This window comes from Castor canadensis, chromosome 12, assembly GCF_047511655.1.
Source record: "Castor canadensis chromosome 12, mCasCan1.hap1v2, whole genome shotgun sequence".
Taxonomy (NCBI): Eukaryota; Metazoa; Chordata; class Mammalia; order Rodentia; family Castoridae; genus Castor; species Castor canadensis.
The window spans coordinates 19,719,805-19,736,449 of NC_133397.1; the positions used below are offsets into that span (position 1 = coordinate 19,719,805).

The 16,645-nt window shown below is 37.0% G+C and overlaps 1 non-coding gene across 1 annotated transcript; it reads left to right on the plus strand.

Moving 5' to 3' along the window:
* Positions 1-211: 211 nt before the first annotated feature.
* On the plus strand, positions 212-323 carry LOC141415164 (U6 spliceosomal RNA). The gene has a single exon (XR_012440178.1). It is a non-coding gene; the product is annotated as a U6 spliceosomal RNA (small nuclear RNA).
* Positions 324-16,645: the final 16,322 nt, after the last annotated feature.

The following is a 16,645-nucleotide window of genomic DNA, read 5'->3' on the forward strand; positions in this document are numbered from 1 at the left end:
TTTGTGGGTGTGTTGGGTTTTAGGTTATTGTATGTATACTATTTCTGTCCTTGGTCTGTGTGTAATTTACTATTAGCTAACCCATAATAGTAAAACTAACAAAACAAAATAAAACAGAAACCAAAAAAAAACAAAGAAATCAACAGGGAGAGATAGACAAACACACACAAACAGGAAATAAACAAACACACACAAAAAAATCCAGGTTCATGTGCTCGCTTTGGCAGCACATATACTAAAATTGGAACGATACAGAGAAGATTAGCTTAGCATGGCCCCTGCGCAAGGATAACATGCAAATTCGTGAAGTGTTCCATATTAAAAAAAAAAAAATCCAGGTTCAGGAACAATAGAATTTCAGTCTTAGTAGTTCTGGTGTTACTCCTTCAACATCCAGTCCTGGTGTTGGTATTTAAGCAGAGGCTCTGTCTTACTCTCACCAGGTGGTTGGGTAGTCTTGCTAGTTTTTTTTTCCTGCTTTTCAGCAGCAGCTGCTTAGTCAGCTCCTCCCTCATTGAGGTGTGGCAGTTTGAGTTTATATATTGTCCTCAGGTTCTGGAGAACAGCTCTGTATCCCACCAGCTGTCCTGCTTTGGAGTTGGGTTTTTACTGTGTTGGTTTACTGGGAACTTGTTTCTTTGCCTTGCCCCCTTTCTCTGGGGCAAGGTCAGAGATCCGTCAACCAGCTCCCTGCTGTCAGCATGTTGTGATGGTTTGCTGATTGTTTTTCAATTTTGCAGTCAATTGGCTTTGGATGTTGCTCACTGGCTCAGGAGATGAGCTTTGTGGATTGCTTTCTGCCCTATTTCAAGCTGCAGCTTATCACCCGCCTGCCGTCAGCCCCTCTGCTTTTCCAGCTATTGTTTACTAAAAGTTCACACAGATATCAGCTCCTTGCCCCTCCCCCCTTCTCCAGTGTGCTTACAGCACCCCACCCCCTCTGCTGCGTGTTCCTTTTGAGTTCTTTGTTTATTATTCAGTTGGTTTGGTTTTTGTTTGTTTATTTGTTTTTTCTTGGCTGGGAATCAGTCTGTCCTGGGGGCTATGCTGGTTTATCCCAGGGGTGGCTGTGGGAATACCGCATGGGCACTTGGTGCTCACCTTTGGTCTGCATCTCCCAAGCAGGTTTGGAGCCGGCCTCTGGTGGTGCGGGAAGCCTCTTGTTTTCTCAGTGTAATGTGTTGAGGAGAAGCTTTGTACAGGCTGGGGGTTCAGGGTGTCGAAGTTTTGATTCTTCTTGGTGTTTTTTTCTGCCAGGTGTGGCTCCAGCATTTCAGCAAGATTTTTGATTTATGGAGCTCACGCTGTCTGCTTCTGCACTCTAGTCGCCATCTTGATTCCTCCTTTTCATTTCTTTCTGGTCACAAAGGCCTTTTTACTCCTGGCTAGCTCACCAAAATTATTAACCTCACTGGTGCAGTATGTGATCAAAAGACTTCCAAATTAGTGTCTTCACTGCAGAGGACCTAGCCACCTCTGTGTATAAAGACATCCTCAATTTGGAACAACACAGAACTGAACACCAGTGACCCTGTCAAGCTACACAACATCAAGAAGGCCTTGTCTAAGAGTAAGATCACATCCCTTTAGGGTTTGGCCTTCTCTCTATATACAACATGTAATACTCCTTGACCACAAAGTAACTTAACTAGGATGTGGTTATGACTCTCCAAGGCTAATTATCTCTCTTATTTGTAACTTTATGCTCTTCTAAATAAGATTGATGTAAATACTCTTGTGCTACTGGCTTTTGTGTATGAGAGATTATTAGGACAGCTGATAGTGATATTCCTCTCTCAGAGTTTTTTTTGCTTATAGGTCTATTAAGTTCTAAGATGGTGGTTTACAACTTGCAAGAAGAATCTAAAAGTGAGCAGAGTGGTCTCACTTGTAGTTCTTGGACTCAAAACTCTGACACAGGGAGATCTTAGGAGATCCATGGGCAGTGCCTACAGTACCACAGCTTGGGACCATGGTAGAGCACCAGCTTCCCTGCCTGGTGTGTCATCAGGCTAAACATCTCCCTCTCCTGTGGAGAGACAGGACTGGCCTCAGCCCATAGAAAGTCTGAGCTGCTCTATACCATGCTATGGCAATGTCCCCGTCATCTCCAAATTTCCATCTGCTATTAAATTTAAACTTGAATTATGTATTTTGCCTTTCCTGTAGATAACATTGTCTTCTTCATTATGAAATTAGATTGAGGTAAGAGAAATGATTTCTGAGTTTCTTGAATTTCAATCATTAGACTCAAAGAAGAAATGGCAATTCAACTAGCTCTTATTAAAAGTACTATATTCCATCCAAGATAGAACATATCAGATTAAAAATTTTGGGGTATATATTATTTTGGCTTAAACAACAGAAATTTATTGTTTCATGGCAGTATAAGCTAAGTCTATTATTGAAAGTGTTAGTTTCCTTCCAATAATAGAAGGTATTAAAAGATCAGTTCAGGCCTTTCTCTTTGGCCTACAGGTGGCTTTCTTCATGTTCACATGGCATTTTTCCATAATGCATATATCTGTGTCCAAATGTCTTCTTTTTCTAAGAACATCAGCTTCTTCATTTTGTGAGTTAACCTACAATAATAACATGGAGGTTTCATTGTGAAAATTCCATAGACCTTGGGCATATTTTTATAGTGCATTTCTTAAGATACTACAAAAGCCCAATGACATTTGCATTCCTACGTCTATTTTACCTTTTAGTAAGATTAAAACTAATATGGCTGCTTAACTCAAGGAAAAAGTCATCCTTTTATATATTAGCAGCCAGCAGCCCATGACTAGACTGCCAAAGGTGACCTGAATGGGGTTCAGAGCTAATCCACAGAACTCATACAACATTGAGTTCTGTAAGTTGACTCATCATTACTAAGGACTTTGGCTTGGACTCATTGCTCTGGCTCTTTTTCTCCTGGCAAACTCACAGAAGAAACTAGGGTCCCTGACAAGCAACTCAGTCTACAACTCCCTTGTCTGGAACTGGGATGGTTTAAGCTGCATGTGCCCATGATGTGAGCTATTCAAAATGATGTATCATCTCTCCAGTCCCCTACAAACACACACACATACATATAAATGACATACACAATTATGCAGAATACATAAATACTCATCATCCTATATTCTCTAGCTTAATGAATGGTCTCTCTGGTCTCCTACTTCCTCAAGCCAAATCTAGATAATTCTAGACTTTCCCCTCCTCTGTACCCTAGCTTTGAATTCCAAGCACTACCTATACTAACCTCTAAATACCTTTTTCTCTACTCCATGACCTGTGTTCCCATTATCTCTCATCTGAACTGTTGCAGTATTAGGATATGCTATAATTAAATCAAGGGAATTCCAAAGTGCCTTAAAAATTGAAGTCATCAAGTAATCAGTGGATATATTTTGCTAGATCACAGGAAACACTCTTGACCTTGAGTATTTCACAGCCTACTAAGACATATCTTACCTAACCATGAAGAAATGAGAGAAAGAATCAATGTAATGATAAAGGTACAACAAAATATAACATCACCAAATTAGTTCTCTAGAAAGGAAAAGACTGGTGGGGTAATAGTTATCAGGAAAGCTTCCTGAAGGAAGTGGGAATTTGAACTAAGCTGCCATGAAAAAGCAGGACTTGAATCTGTGAAGGAACAAAAACAAAGGAGCAAAGTGTTGAGAGCCAGAAGAACTGGTCAGCTCACAGAAGACTGACTCCATGTCAGGAATGGTGAGGACCAGGAAAAATCAGAGTAATCCAAAATAAGGAACTTCTAAACATGAATCTCAGCAGTTACAAAAACTAGGGAGACTAAAGTACCTGGAGGAAGGGGTCCATGAGTGTGGCCTTCTCCTGTGCAAGCTCAGAAAAGGCAAAATAGGTGAGTAGCCAGTAAAACTCACCCTAGAATCAAAACTACAATTTCTAGCCAAAGTAATCTCCTTGGCTGAGACCCCACTGCCTGTTTTTTTCTGCTGCCAGTCTGTCCAAACTTCCAGGTTAGTGTCAGGGACGTGCTGTGCTGTTTCCAATCAGTGGCCAATTTCTTCCAGGACTTGAAAAAGCATTCACTTGAGCTCTAAAGTCTATAAACTCCAGGGTCAATGTGTGCCACATTGGACAATATGTGGAGTTAACAGTGGGGAGTTCCGAAAGAAACTCCAACAGAAAGCTCTTAATAACTGAGGAGAGGAAAGAATGTCTTTCCTTGCCCAGCGAAGCTGCACATTTCTTCTGGCTTAAACCTCAGCTAGACAGGCCCATGTCACTCAGGTCAGTACTCAAGCAATGATAGAGGGACATTAAGAATTCATTTCCTGGAACCTGAAGATGAGTTAATAATAGAGGCCATGCTTATTCTTCAAGAGCAGGTACACATTTTGTATCTTCTGACTCATTAGCAAATAAATTCATGGGGCAGCAGTGTTGGCCTCCATGGTTATGTGCATGCCTCTAAGCCAAAGAGACAACAGACAAAGGCAGTGGAGGCCTGAGGCTAAATTAGACAAGGGGAAGGGAGGGATGGGAAGGCTCAAGCTTGGGAGCTAAGGCTTCATAACTATTTCCTTAACCTTTTACAAGGAATTTTTAAAAAAACATGACTACCACTTGGGACATTTGTGTTCTATTGCCAACTCAGACACTTGTTTGTTATTATATTCAAAGAAATTGCTTATCCAGTTTAGGATTCAGTACATTTCCCAAAATATAAGGGTAAGAAGACCTGCCTTCACCACCATTCCTGCACATGTGCTCAAGATAAACCAGAAAACAAGGGGTGTAATCAAACAGAATATGAAACTGCCCATGAATAGTTCATAATCAGACTGGTTTAAATGATGCTATCCAGTCTACTATGAGCTCATAGAGATGAGATAAATTGTAGTAGATATAACCAGAGATTTCCCAGGAGAGTTTGAATCACAATGAGCTGGACCATAAAGGATAGAGTTAAATTTTGAAACACTGAGAAGAAAAAGAAACCTGGAAACATCAAAAGTATAGGTCAAAAACCACCTGCACCTGCGAGGGCAGTCATGACTAATGTACCTAGAAGTATGCAAAGTTACAATCCTTTGTATAGTTGATTTTTTTCCTTCATGAATAAAGTTTAAAAAATCTGAAGGCTGGGCCAGGCACAATGAATCACACCCATAATCTTAGATACTTGATAGGCAGAAATCCAGGAAGATCAGTTTGTGGTCTGAGGCCAGACCAGGCAAAAATTCCTGGCAATTTTTCATCCCAACCAATAAGCTGGACATGGTGGTACCCAAACCCAAGTACTATGAAAGGAAGGAAGGAAGGAAGGAAGGAAGGAAGGAAGGAAGGATCCAGGAAGCTAAAAGGAAGGGAAAAAAGAAAATTAAATTATCTGTGAATTCATCACTCAGAGTAATTAGTGTTATTTTATAATATATTTTAAAATCTTATTCAAATATCCTTCTACAACATCATTTTTACATGTTTGCATAAATTTTATACATAAATTTAAACTAGCTAACTCATTCCTCTATTGTTAAAATTTTAAGATGCTTCTAAGTAATATAAGTAACATTTCAAAGTTTGTGATTTGGAATGTGAGTTCCAGAATAAGTGTGTTGGGCCTCAAATTATGTCTCTATCACTTATCTGGGTTACTTGGAGTAAGTTGCATAAATCCAGTTTCCTATTTTTAAAATAGGGGTAAAAATAATCCACAGAAAAAATAATGTATTTTGTTTGATACTTTATTTAGATACTTCAAGCAAAACACTTAACAAAGTTCTCAATATCTGACAGAAACCTAAAAACAACTTATTACTGTCATCATCAATACCCCCACATTTTATCTTTCAACACTGGAATAATTCCAAGTAGTAAAATCACTAGGAAAAATTCTGTCCACAATGGAGGTTTTTTTAAATATAGTTCCCAAGCTGTAAACCAATATATGTGTACTAGAATTGGAATTATATTTCTAATCAAGATGGGATAGCAGGGACTATATTTAGCCTCCTACTAGAAACAGAAAAAGCAAAATTGTGAAAATACAATTATGTGTCACTCAAGTATAGGCAAAAGTTCTAAGAAATGTGTCATTATGTGGATTTGTCACGGTGTGACATCATAGAGTGTACTTACACAAACCTAGATAACATATTCTACCACACACCTAGGCTGTGTAGTATAGCCTGTGCTCTCAAGCTACAACCTACACAGCATGTTGATGCAATAAATACTGTAGGCAATTGTAACACAATGGTAATATCCATGAAATTGTTAAACAATAGGAATTTTTTATCCTTATTATAATCTCATGGGACCAGTATTGTATATATGGTTCATTATTGGCAAAATCATTATTATGTGTTATGACTATATGTGAAACAACAGTTTTCATATATTGGACATAAGAAAGCACAGGACAGTGACCTCAAAGAGAAGGAAAATAGATTAGATGTGCTCTATGATTACCCCAGCTAATTGTGAAGGTTAAGTTTCTAAATGTTAGCACAAGGTAAAAGAAACCCAAACAGAGCCCAGCACACTACCTGACTTGAAGATACCAAACTGGTAAACAAAACTTGATGAAGAATGGCCAAGGAAACTAAAATTTTTAGGACAGAATACTATAAAGAGCTCTGAGTTCTGTAGAAGATCTTCCCAAAGTCTTCAGCTGAATACAGACCAGACATACATGTGAGAAAACTATTCAAGACCAGAGAAAGAGCTACCCAAAAGGAACAGAAGGTATCCCAGGAGCTCACACTAAGCCAGAAATACTTTGTGTTTCTACCAGCCCTAGAGAAAAACTTTATAAATTGTGGTACATTTGGTAGAATGCTCAAAATGACATTACCTCGTTTGTAGGGCAAAATTAGCCTTAGATTAATATATATTGGTCTGTCTTAGTCCATTTGGTACTGCTATAATAGAATACCATTGGCTATGCCCTTTATAAAGAACAAAACTTTATTTTGCTCATGGTTCTGGAGACTAGAAGTTCAAGATGCAGGGTCAACCTCTGTTGAGGGCCATTTTGCTGCATAATAAAATAACAGAAGGCATTATGTGACAAGAGAAAGCAAGGAAGAGTAAAACTCACCAGGCATTGTGACTCATACCTGTAATCCCAGCACTTATAAGGAAGAGACAGAAGGATCATGAATTCAAGGCCAATCTAGGTTCCATAGCAAGACATGATGGAAGGAGGAAGAAAGAGGAAAGGAAAGGAGAGGAGAGAGAGTGAGAGGAGGGAAGAAAGAGCCCAAATTCACTTTTATAACAAATTTATTCCTGAAATAATGAACTACTTCAAAGATAATGATATGAATACACTTATGAGGGCAGAGTTCTCATGGCCTAATCATCTCTTGAAAGTCTGACATTTCAACTCTGTTGCATTGGGAATTAAGTTTCTAACACATAAACCTCATAGAAACAATTCAAACTATAACATGGTTCCACCTTAAAAACCTAAAGTGATCAAACTATTTCTAAATAACTGTGTCACAGAACTCAAAAAATGCTATAAGAATAACAAAACATAGCCAGCACCTAATAGGTAAAATAAATAATATCTGGCAGCAAAGTAAAAAATAACAGGCATGTGGAAAATATAACCCATAATGAGTGTGAAAAAAATGAATAAAAAAACATCCAAAAATGAAACACAGGATAGAATTAGAAGGCAAAAATATTAAAACAATTATTTTAGCCATATTACATAAACTCAAGAATGCACAGGAAAGGCTAAGCTTAAAAAGAGCTATGTAAGATATTTTTGAAAGACCAAAGTTGAACTTCTATAGATAAAAAATATAATTTATGAAACAAAAAGTTTACTGGATAGTATTAACAGACAATTATAAGTTGCAAAAAAAAGATTACTGAACTTGAAAACAAACCACAGAAATGAACCAAAATGAAACCAGAGAAAAAAATAGAAAAATTTAACAGATAATCAGTTTTAGTAAAACCTCAAGTTGTCTACTATATATTTAACAGCAAATGAAGAGAACTATAGGTCAGTGGAGACAAAAATTGGAAATAAAAGTGCCCTCCTCCAGTTTTTCAAATTAGCAAGATTATAAACCAAGAACCATAACCTAAGATCTAAAAACATCAATAATGGTCAAATAGGAGAACAAGGAAGACAACTAAACTAAGTAACATCATAACAAAATTACTTAAATCCAGAGATAAATGCAAACTTTAAAAGCATCCATAGAACATACAGTACATACAGAGAAGCAGAATTAGGATGATGGCAGACCTCTTGCTAGAAAATATGAAGTCTAGAAGACAGTGGAAACATCTGTAAGAACTAAAAGAAAAGGAAATGACAAGTTAGAATTCTATAACCAACTGAAATGTCTTCCAACAATGAAAACGAAGTAAAAACTTTATTTTATGAGGCACACAAAAGCTGAAGGAATCCAACTGGCTGTTAGCACAGCATCAGCACACTGTTGTGAGATTTATAAACTACTTAGAAGTAAAATATAAAACAGCACAAAGACTAGGAAGGGTCAATGGCAGTGTCCTATTGCAAGGTTCTTATACTAGATAAGAATTAATGTGTTTCTTCTAAGTAGACTGTGAAAAATTAAAGATGTAAATGAGGGTTAGCAAACTACAGTTCATAGAAGTAACCTGCCACCTCTTTTTGTAAACAGAATTTCATTAGAACCTACACATACTCATTTATTTACTCCCTGATATAAAACCTAAAGCAACTATTAAATGCCAAAGAGTTACAACTAAAAAGACAACAAAGGAAGTAAGATGGAATAATATTTAAAAATCAACTAATCCGAAAGAGAGAATTCAAAAAGAAAGCAGAAAAAAAAAAAAGAAAACTCAAAGAAAGAAGAGAGAGTATTTTTAAAAAACAAATAGGAAGATGATAGAGTTAAACCTAACCAAAATAATCTCATTAAATATAAGTGGTCCACACTCTTGGTGATATACCCAAAAGACCGTGACACAGTTTACTCCAGAGGCACCTGCACACCCATGTTTATTGCAGCACTATTCACAATAGCCAAGTTATGGAAACAGCCAAGATGCCCCACCACCAACGAATGGATTAAGAAAATGTGGTATCTATACACAATGGAATTTTATGCAGCCATGAAGAAGAACTAAATGTTATCATTCACTGGTAAATGGATGGAATTGGAGAACATCATTCTGAGTGAAGTTAGCCTGGCCCAAAAGACCAAAAATCATATGTTCTCCCTCATATGCAGACATTAGATCAAGGGCAAACACAACAATGGGATTGGACTTTGATCACAAGATAAAAGCGAGAGCACACAAGGGAGGGGTGAGGATAGGTAAGACACCTAAAAAATTAGCTAGCATTTGTTGCCCTTAACGCAGAGAAACTAAAGCAGATACTTTAAAAGCAACTGAGGCCAATAGGAGAAGGGGACCAGGAACTAGAGAAAAGGTTAGATCAAGAAGAATTAACCTAGAAGGTAACACCCACGCACAGGAAATCAATGTGAGTCAACTCCCTGTATAGCTATCCTTATCTCAACCAGCAAAAACCCTTGTTCCTTCCTATTATTGCTTATACTCTCTTCAACAAAATTAGAGATAAGGGCAAAATAGTTTCTGTCAGGAATCAAGGGGGTGGGGGGAAAAGGGAGGGGGCAGGGTGGGTGGTAATGGAGGGGGTGGAGGAGGAGGGGGGAGAAATGACCCAAGCATTGTATGCACATATGAATAATAAAAATATATATATATAAGTGGTCCAAACAAAAGATTGGATTAAAAAAGACATATTTGCTTCTATGTAGCTCTCAAGGAATTCTCTTTATTTTTTTTTCTTTTATTATTCATATGTGCATACAAGGCTTGGGTCATTTCTCCCCCCTGCCCCCACCCCCTCCCTTGCCACCCACTCCACCCCCTCCCTCTCCTCCCCACCCCCTCAATACCCAGCAGAAACTATTTTGCCCTTATTTCTAATTTTGTTGTAGAGAGAGTATAAGCAATAATAGGAAGGAACAAGGGTTTTTGCTGGTTGAGATAAGGATAGCTATACAGGGTATTGACTCACATTGATTTCCTGTGCGTGTGTGTTACCTTCTAGGTTAATTCTTTTTGATCTAACCTTTTCTCTCGTTCCTGGTCCCCTTTTCCTATTGACCTCAGTTGCTTTTAAGGTATATGCTTTAGTTTCTCTGCATTAAGGGCAACAAATGCTAGCTAGTTTTTTAGGTGTCTTACCTATCCTCACCCCTCCCTTGTGTGCTCTCGCTTTTATCATGTGCTTAAAGTCCAATCCCCTTGTTGTGTTTGCCCTTGATCTAATGTCTACATATGAGGGAGAACATACGATTTTTGATCTTTTGGGCCAGGCTAACCTCACTCAGAATTATGTTCTCCAATTCCATCCATTTACCAGCGAATGATAACATTTCGTTCTTCTTCGTGGCTGCATAAAATTCCATTGTGTATAGATACCACATTTTCTTAATCCATTCGTTGGTGGTGGGGCATCTTGGCTGTTTCCATAATTTGGCTATTGTGAATAGTGCCGCAATAAACATGGGTGTGCAGGTGCCTCTGGAGTAACCTGTGTCACAGTCTTCTGGGTATATCCCCAAGAGTGGTATTGCTGGATCAAATGGTATATCAATGTCTAGCTTTTTAAGTCGCCTCCAAATTTTTTTCCAGAGTGGTTGTACTAGTTTACCTTCCCACCAACAGTGTAAGAGGGTTCCTTTTTCCCCGCATCCTCGCCAACACCTGTTGTTGGTGGTGTTGCTGATGATGGCTATTCTAACAGGGGTGAGGTGGAATCTTAGCGTAGTTTTAATTTGCATTAAGGAATTCACTTTAAATCAAAACTAAAAGAATAGAAACAGATAAACTGTGCTAACACTAATGAAACAAAGTGCTATGACTCTATTTGTATCAGAAAAGTAGATTTCAGAACCAAAAATACTTCCAGGGAGATAGAGATATTCTTTCCACACACAGTCAATTCATAAAGAAGACACTGTGACCCTAAATATAGGCACCTAATGATGGAGCTTCAAAATGTATGAGGAGAAGGCCAAGCATGGTGGCACACATCTGTAATCCCCACTACTCAGGAGATAGAAATCAGAAGGATTTCAGCTGGAGGCCTATGTGGGCAAAAATTTAGCAAGAACCCAAATCACAAACAAGCTGGGCATGCCTATGATTCCAACTACAAAGGAGGCATAGCTAGGAGAACTGCAGTCCCAGGTCAGGCCTGGGCAAAAAGCTGGAGACCCTATCTGAAAAAAAAAACCAAATCAAAAAAGGACTGAAGTGGTAGTACCTAGTAAGCGCCAGGCCCTCAGTTCAAACTCTAGTAATACCAAAAAGAAAAAAATATGCATGAGGAGAAGTCTGATAAATTTTAATTAGAAATAAACAAATTTATAATTATGTTAGAGGTTTAAACACTCCTCTATCAATAACTGATCAGTCAATATAGATAAAATCAAGAGAGATATAAAAGACTTGGATAATTCTGTCACTCAATTTAAACTAATTGACATTCAGGTAGCATTCCACTCAAGTGCAGAATGCACTTATTTTGACTTTCATCTAGCAAGTATTAATTGTACAAATAATGAGTTTCATTAGGACATTTTTATACACATATATAATGTACTTTTGTCAAATCCCTCCATTTCCTTTTCTTGTTCCCTCTTGCCCCTCCTGCTGGTCCCCTTATTCTTCTCAAATAGTCCCCCTTCCACTTCGTGTCTGTATTTCTTAACTTTAGATTCTACATATGAAAGAAAACATAATATATTTGCCTTCCTGAGTCTGGCTTATTTCACCTGACATGACAGTCTCCAGTTAGAATGCACTTACTCTGCAAGAGCACATAAACACACTTAACCACAACACACCATATTTTGGGCCATGGGCCATGAAGTCTCAAAAAATTTAAAAGAATTCAAGGCACACAAAGTATATTCACTAATGAGATTTAAAAAACAATAATAGAATGATATCTAGAAGACCCACAAAAATACAAAAGAAAGAATAACTTTTTACAAGACTAACCAGGATAAAACCAGACATGAAAAGTTGCCAATATCAAAAACAATAGAGGTGACCTCTATACTATAGTTTACACATGTTTAAAAAAATTAAAAAAGCAACCTTATGCTAAAATTTTTGACAATATAGATTAAATGAACAAATTCCTTAAATGGCATGAATCATTAAAGCTCCTACAAGATCATATTGATATCCTGAATAGTCATATCTATTTTCAAAATTTAATTTATGATTAATAACTTTTCCACTCCCCCAAAAAATGTTTAAACCCAGATGAATGCAAAGGTGAATTATATCAGAAATTTAAAAACAAAATAGTATCAATTCCACACAAAGACTTGCAGAAAATTGAAGACCAAGGAATATTTCCACTTTCTATGAGGCCAGCATTACCTTGATACCAAAATCAGGTAACGATATCACAAGAAAACTAGAGACCAATATCTCCTGTGATATTGATACAAATGTTTCAATTTTTTAGAAAAAAGTACAGTAAAATATAAAAAGATATTACATAATGACCAAGTAGACTTTATCCCAAAGTTGAAAAATTGATTTACATTGGAAATTGATCATTATAATTCACTTCATTAACTAACAAAAAGAAATCATAAAATGGCATCTCAAAAGATATAGAAAAGAGTTTTGACAAAGCCTAACTTATTATTTACAAAAGTAAACAGCACTCCAGTTTACAGGCTTAAATGGCGGATTGGAGTTAACTCATGTGATTCTGAATGGGAAGAGTCCTGTAATGAGGAAGAAATTACACTTTACAGAAAGAAAGAAAGGAAAATCATCAGGAATCCAAAAGAGTGACAGGACAAATAAAACAGCATAGAAAAGCAGAAATTGCTCTTCTACACATTAATACTGCTCAACAAAACCTAGATCTTATTTCTTGCTCTTTATCTCAAATACTGTGAATGCTTTATCCATTTTTCCCATAACAGCACCCAACTGCTGCTAAGCCATGCTGCCTTTCAACAAAACTAAACTTTTCACTTTATTACTTAAACTAAGCACATTATGTACCCTTTTTGGTTTGAAAGGATTACTGAAACTTTTACTTTGCTTTGGGGGTACAATTTGCTTTGGGGGAGGCAGGGGAACACTCAGCAGATCCCACAGCAATTTAAACACAACTGATGATAACTGATACAGAGAATTCTGCAACAACCAAGATTTGCAGGTGTGCACAGGAATTTAAAAGTTTCGTTTTGGAAATTTCTTTTCATTTTTTTATTTGGGTTTTTTTTCTTTCTTTTTTACTGTGCTTGGTCAAAACTGTGTGTAATAAATCTACAAATAATACAGGTTACTGAACATGAAAATATTTTCAATATTTTTAGCCATCAGAGAAATGCAAATCAAAACTACATTGAGATTTCAACTCACCCAGTCAGAATGGGTGACACAAATGACAACAAATGCTGGTAAGTATGCAGAACAAGGAACCATTACACAGAGCTGGTGAGAATGTAAGTTAATTCAGCCACTATGGAAATCAATATGAACTTTCCTCAAAAAATTTAATTATATAACTATCATATGACCCAGTTATACCACTCCTGGGTATTTACCTAAAGGAGTCAAAGTAAGTATACAACATGCCCAGGGTTATCACGGCACCATTTACAATAGCCAAGTTATGAAATCAGCATAGGTGTCCATGAATGTATGAGTGCATAACAAAGACAAAGTATATATACACAACAGCGTATTATTCAGCCATAAAGAAAAATGAAATCATGTTCGCAGGAAAATGGATTCAACTGTAGAATATTATGTTATGCAAAATAAGCTAGACTTAGAAAAACAAGCATCACATGTGTTCACTCATGTATGGCACCCAGAAGAAAAAAAAGAAGACATGAAAGTAGAAGGGGACCAATAGAGACAGAGAAGAGGGTCAGGGAGAATGGATGGTGGATAACGGGGATGAATTTGATCAAAGTTATTCTATGTTTATCTGAAGATGTCACAACAAAACCGACTATTTTGTACAACTAATGTAGGCTAATTAAAAAAGACAAAAACAACAAACAAATGCCTAAAACCTAAGCAAAAAAGTAGAAGGGAACTTCCTCAACCACATAAAAGTGTGTAAGAAAACCTATCTAAAGTTATACCTTATGGTAAAAGACTGAGTGGTTCTCCTGCCTTAAGACAAGAGAAAAAAAAAAGAAATCTCCTTTCTGTACTTATTCAATGTCATACCAAAGATTTTGGACAGTGCATTTGGACAAGAAAAACAAATTCCGATTCAAAATAAAGAAACAAAACTTTCTGTATTCATGGATGACATCTATGTAGAAAACCCTATGGATTATACCAAAGTGTTACTAGCACACATAAGTGTGCTAAGTAAGCTTAGTCAGGTTTCAGGATACAAGATTAATGAATAAAAGTATATTTTATTTGCATATAATAACAACAATAAGAAATGGAAACATGAAAATTATTACTTATAGCATCAAAATATGAAATACTTAGAGATAAATTTAGCCAAAGGTTTGTAAGACATATAAACTGAAAACCAAAATACAACATTGCCAACAGACATTAAAAGGCATAAATAAAGGAGATACATACCAGATTCATGGATCAGAACACAGGCTACTGTTAAGTGGTTGATTCTCCCCAAACTGATCTGTAAGTTCAACCCATTCCCAATAAAACCTTAACAGGCTTCTTTTCCTATACATTGACATCTGGTTCTAAAATTTATATGGAAATGCAAATTTAATAGAACAGTTAAAAAAAACTTTGAAAAAAGAGAACAAAGTCTAATTATAAAACTACATCAAGATAGTATAAAAATAGAAACAAATAAATGGGTGAATTCAGATGAGTAGAGAACTGGGCTAGATGCACATATATGGCCAATTGTTTTTCTACAACATTTTTGAAGAAATTCAATATGAATATGCAAAAAAGAACCTCAACTCTTACTTCACTGGATGTACAAAAATTAACTCCAAGAAAATCATAGATCTGGATGTAAAAACCAAAACTACAAAACTTGCTGAATATACCTGTAATCCCAGAATTTAGAGGCGAAAGCAGAAGGATAGTGAGTCAGAGCCAGCCTGGTCTACATAGCAAAACTCTAGCTCAAAAAATACAAACAAAGCTATAAAACATTTTAGGAGAAAATAATACCCAAAGATTTGCAAAAGTTTTCTTAACTATGTCAAAAATGCACAAATTATAAGAAAATTATATTTCATCATAAATGAAAATTCTGCTCATCAAAAGACATAGTTATGGCAAGGCCTGGGGCTCCCATTTGTAATTCCAGAGAGAGGTCGTAAGTAGGAACATTGTGCTCTGTGACTGGCCCTAGACAAAAAAGAAAATGTAAGACTAAAAATAACTAAACTAAAAATAGGGCTGGAGGCATGGCTCAAATAGTAGAATGACTACCTAGCAAGCACAAGGCCCTGAGTTCAAACCCTAATCCTACAAAAAAAAAAAAGATACAGTTAAGAGAATTAAAAGACAAAGCCAAAGGTTATGAGAACAAATTTACAAAACATATATTATGTCATAAAAATGTATATGAAAATTACATGGCGTCCTACAATTCAATAGTGAGACAAATAACAAATAATCCAATTTAAAAAAAGCAAAGAAAAACCAGGTGTGACGTTACACATCTGTAATCCCAGCTATTCAGGAGGCAGAGATAAGAGGCTCACAGCTCGAAGCCAAACCAGGCAAAAAGTTAGTGAGACACCATCTTAACAAACAAGCTGGGTATGGTGACATACACAGTAAATCCAGCTACTCACGACTTGGAGGTAGGAGGTTCTAAATCTAAGGCCTGCCCCTGCTAAAGCAGGAGAAAAAAGGCGGGGGGCATGGCCCAGTGGCAGAGCTCTTGCCTTGCAAGTGTAAGTTCAATCTCCAGCACTTCTAAAAAAACCAAAAAAAAAGCAGAAAAAGATTTAAACAATTTGCTAAAGACGATATAGACATGGGAAATGACCACAAAAGAATATGATCAGCCTCGTTAGCCAGAATGGAAAGTGGTGCATCGCTCTGGAAAACGCTTTGGCAGTTTCTTCAAAAGTTTACTATACACCTGCCATACACCCCATCAATTTTCCTCTTAGGAATTTGCCAAAGAGAAACTAAGGCATACTTCCACAAAAAGACTTGAACACACACGTTCATAGCAGCTTTATTTATAAGAGTCAAACACTGGAAATGCCCATCGAGAATGGAAGGAATTGTAGTAGTACCCAATGATGGAGCACTTTTCAGCTACCCAAAACAATGAACTATGTAGAGAAGATACACACAGGTTGGTTCCGCTTACATATAAAGTTCTAGAAAATGCCAGGTAACCCCTAATGACAGAGAGCAGGTCAGGGATGCCTGGAAGGTGGGGTGGAACATGGCGGGGAGAAAGGGAAGAATTACAAAGGCTGCAGGAAACCTTGCAGGGCGACGTGTGTGAGTCAGTGTCCCGAATGTTGTCACAGCTCCCTGAATAAACACATAGCGCAAATTTGATCAAATTGTACATGTCACAGAGTGTAAATATTGTAACCTATGCGCGGTTCATTGTGTGCAGGTGTTAAATGTACTTCAA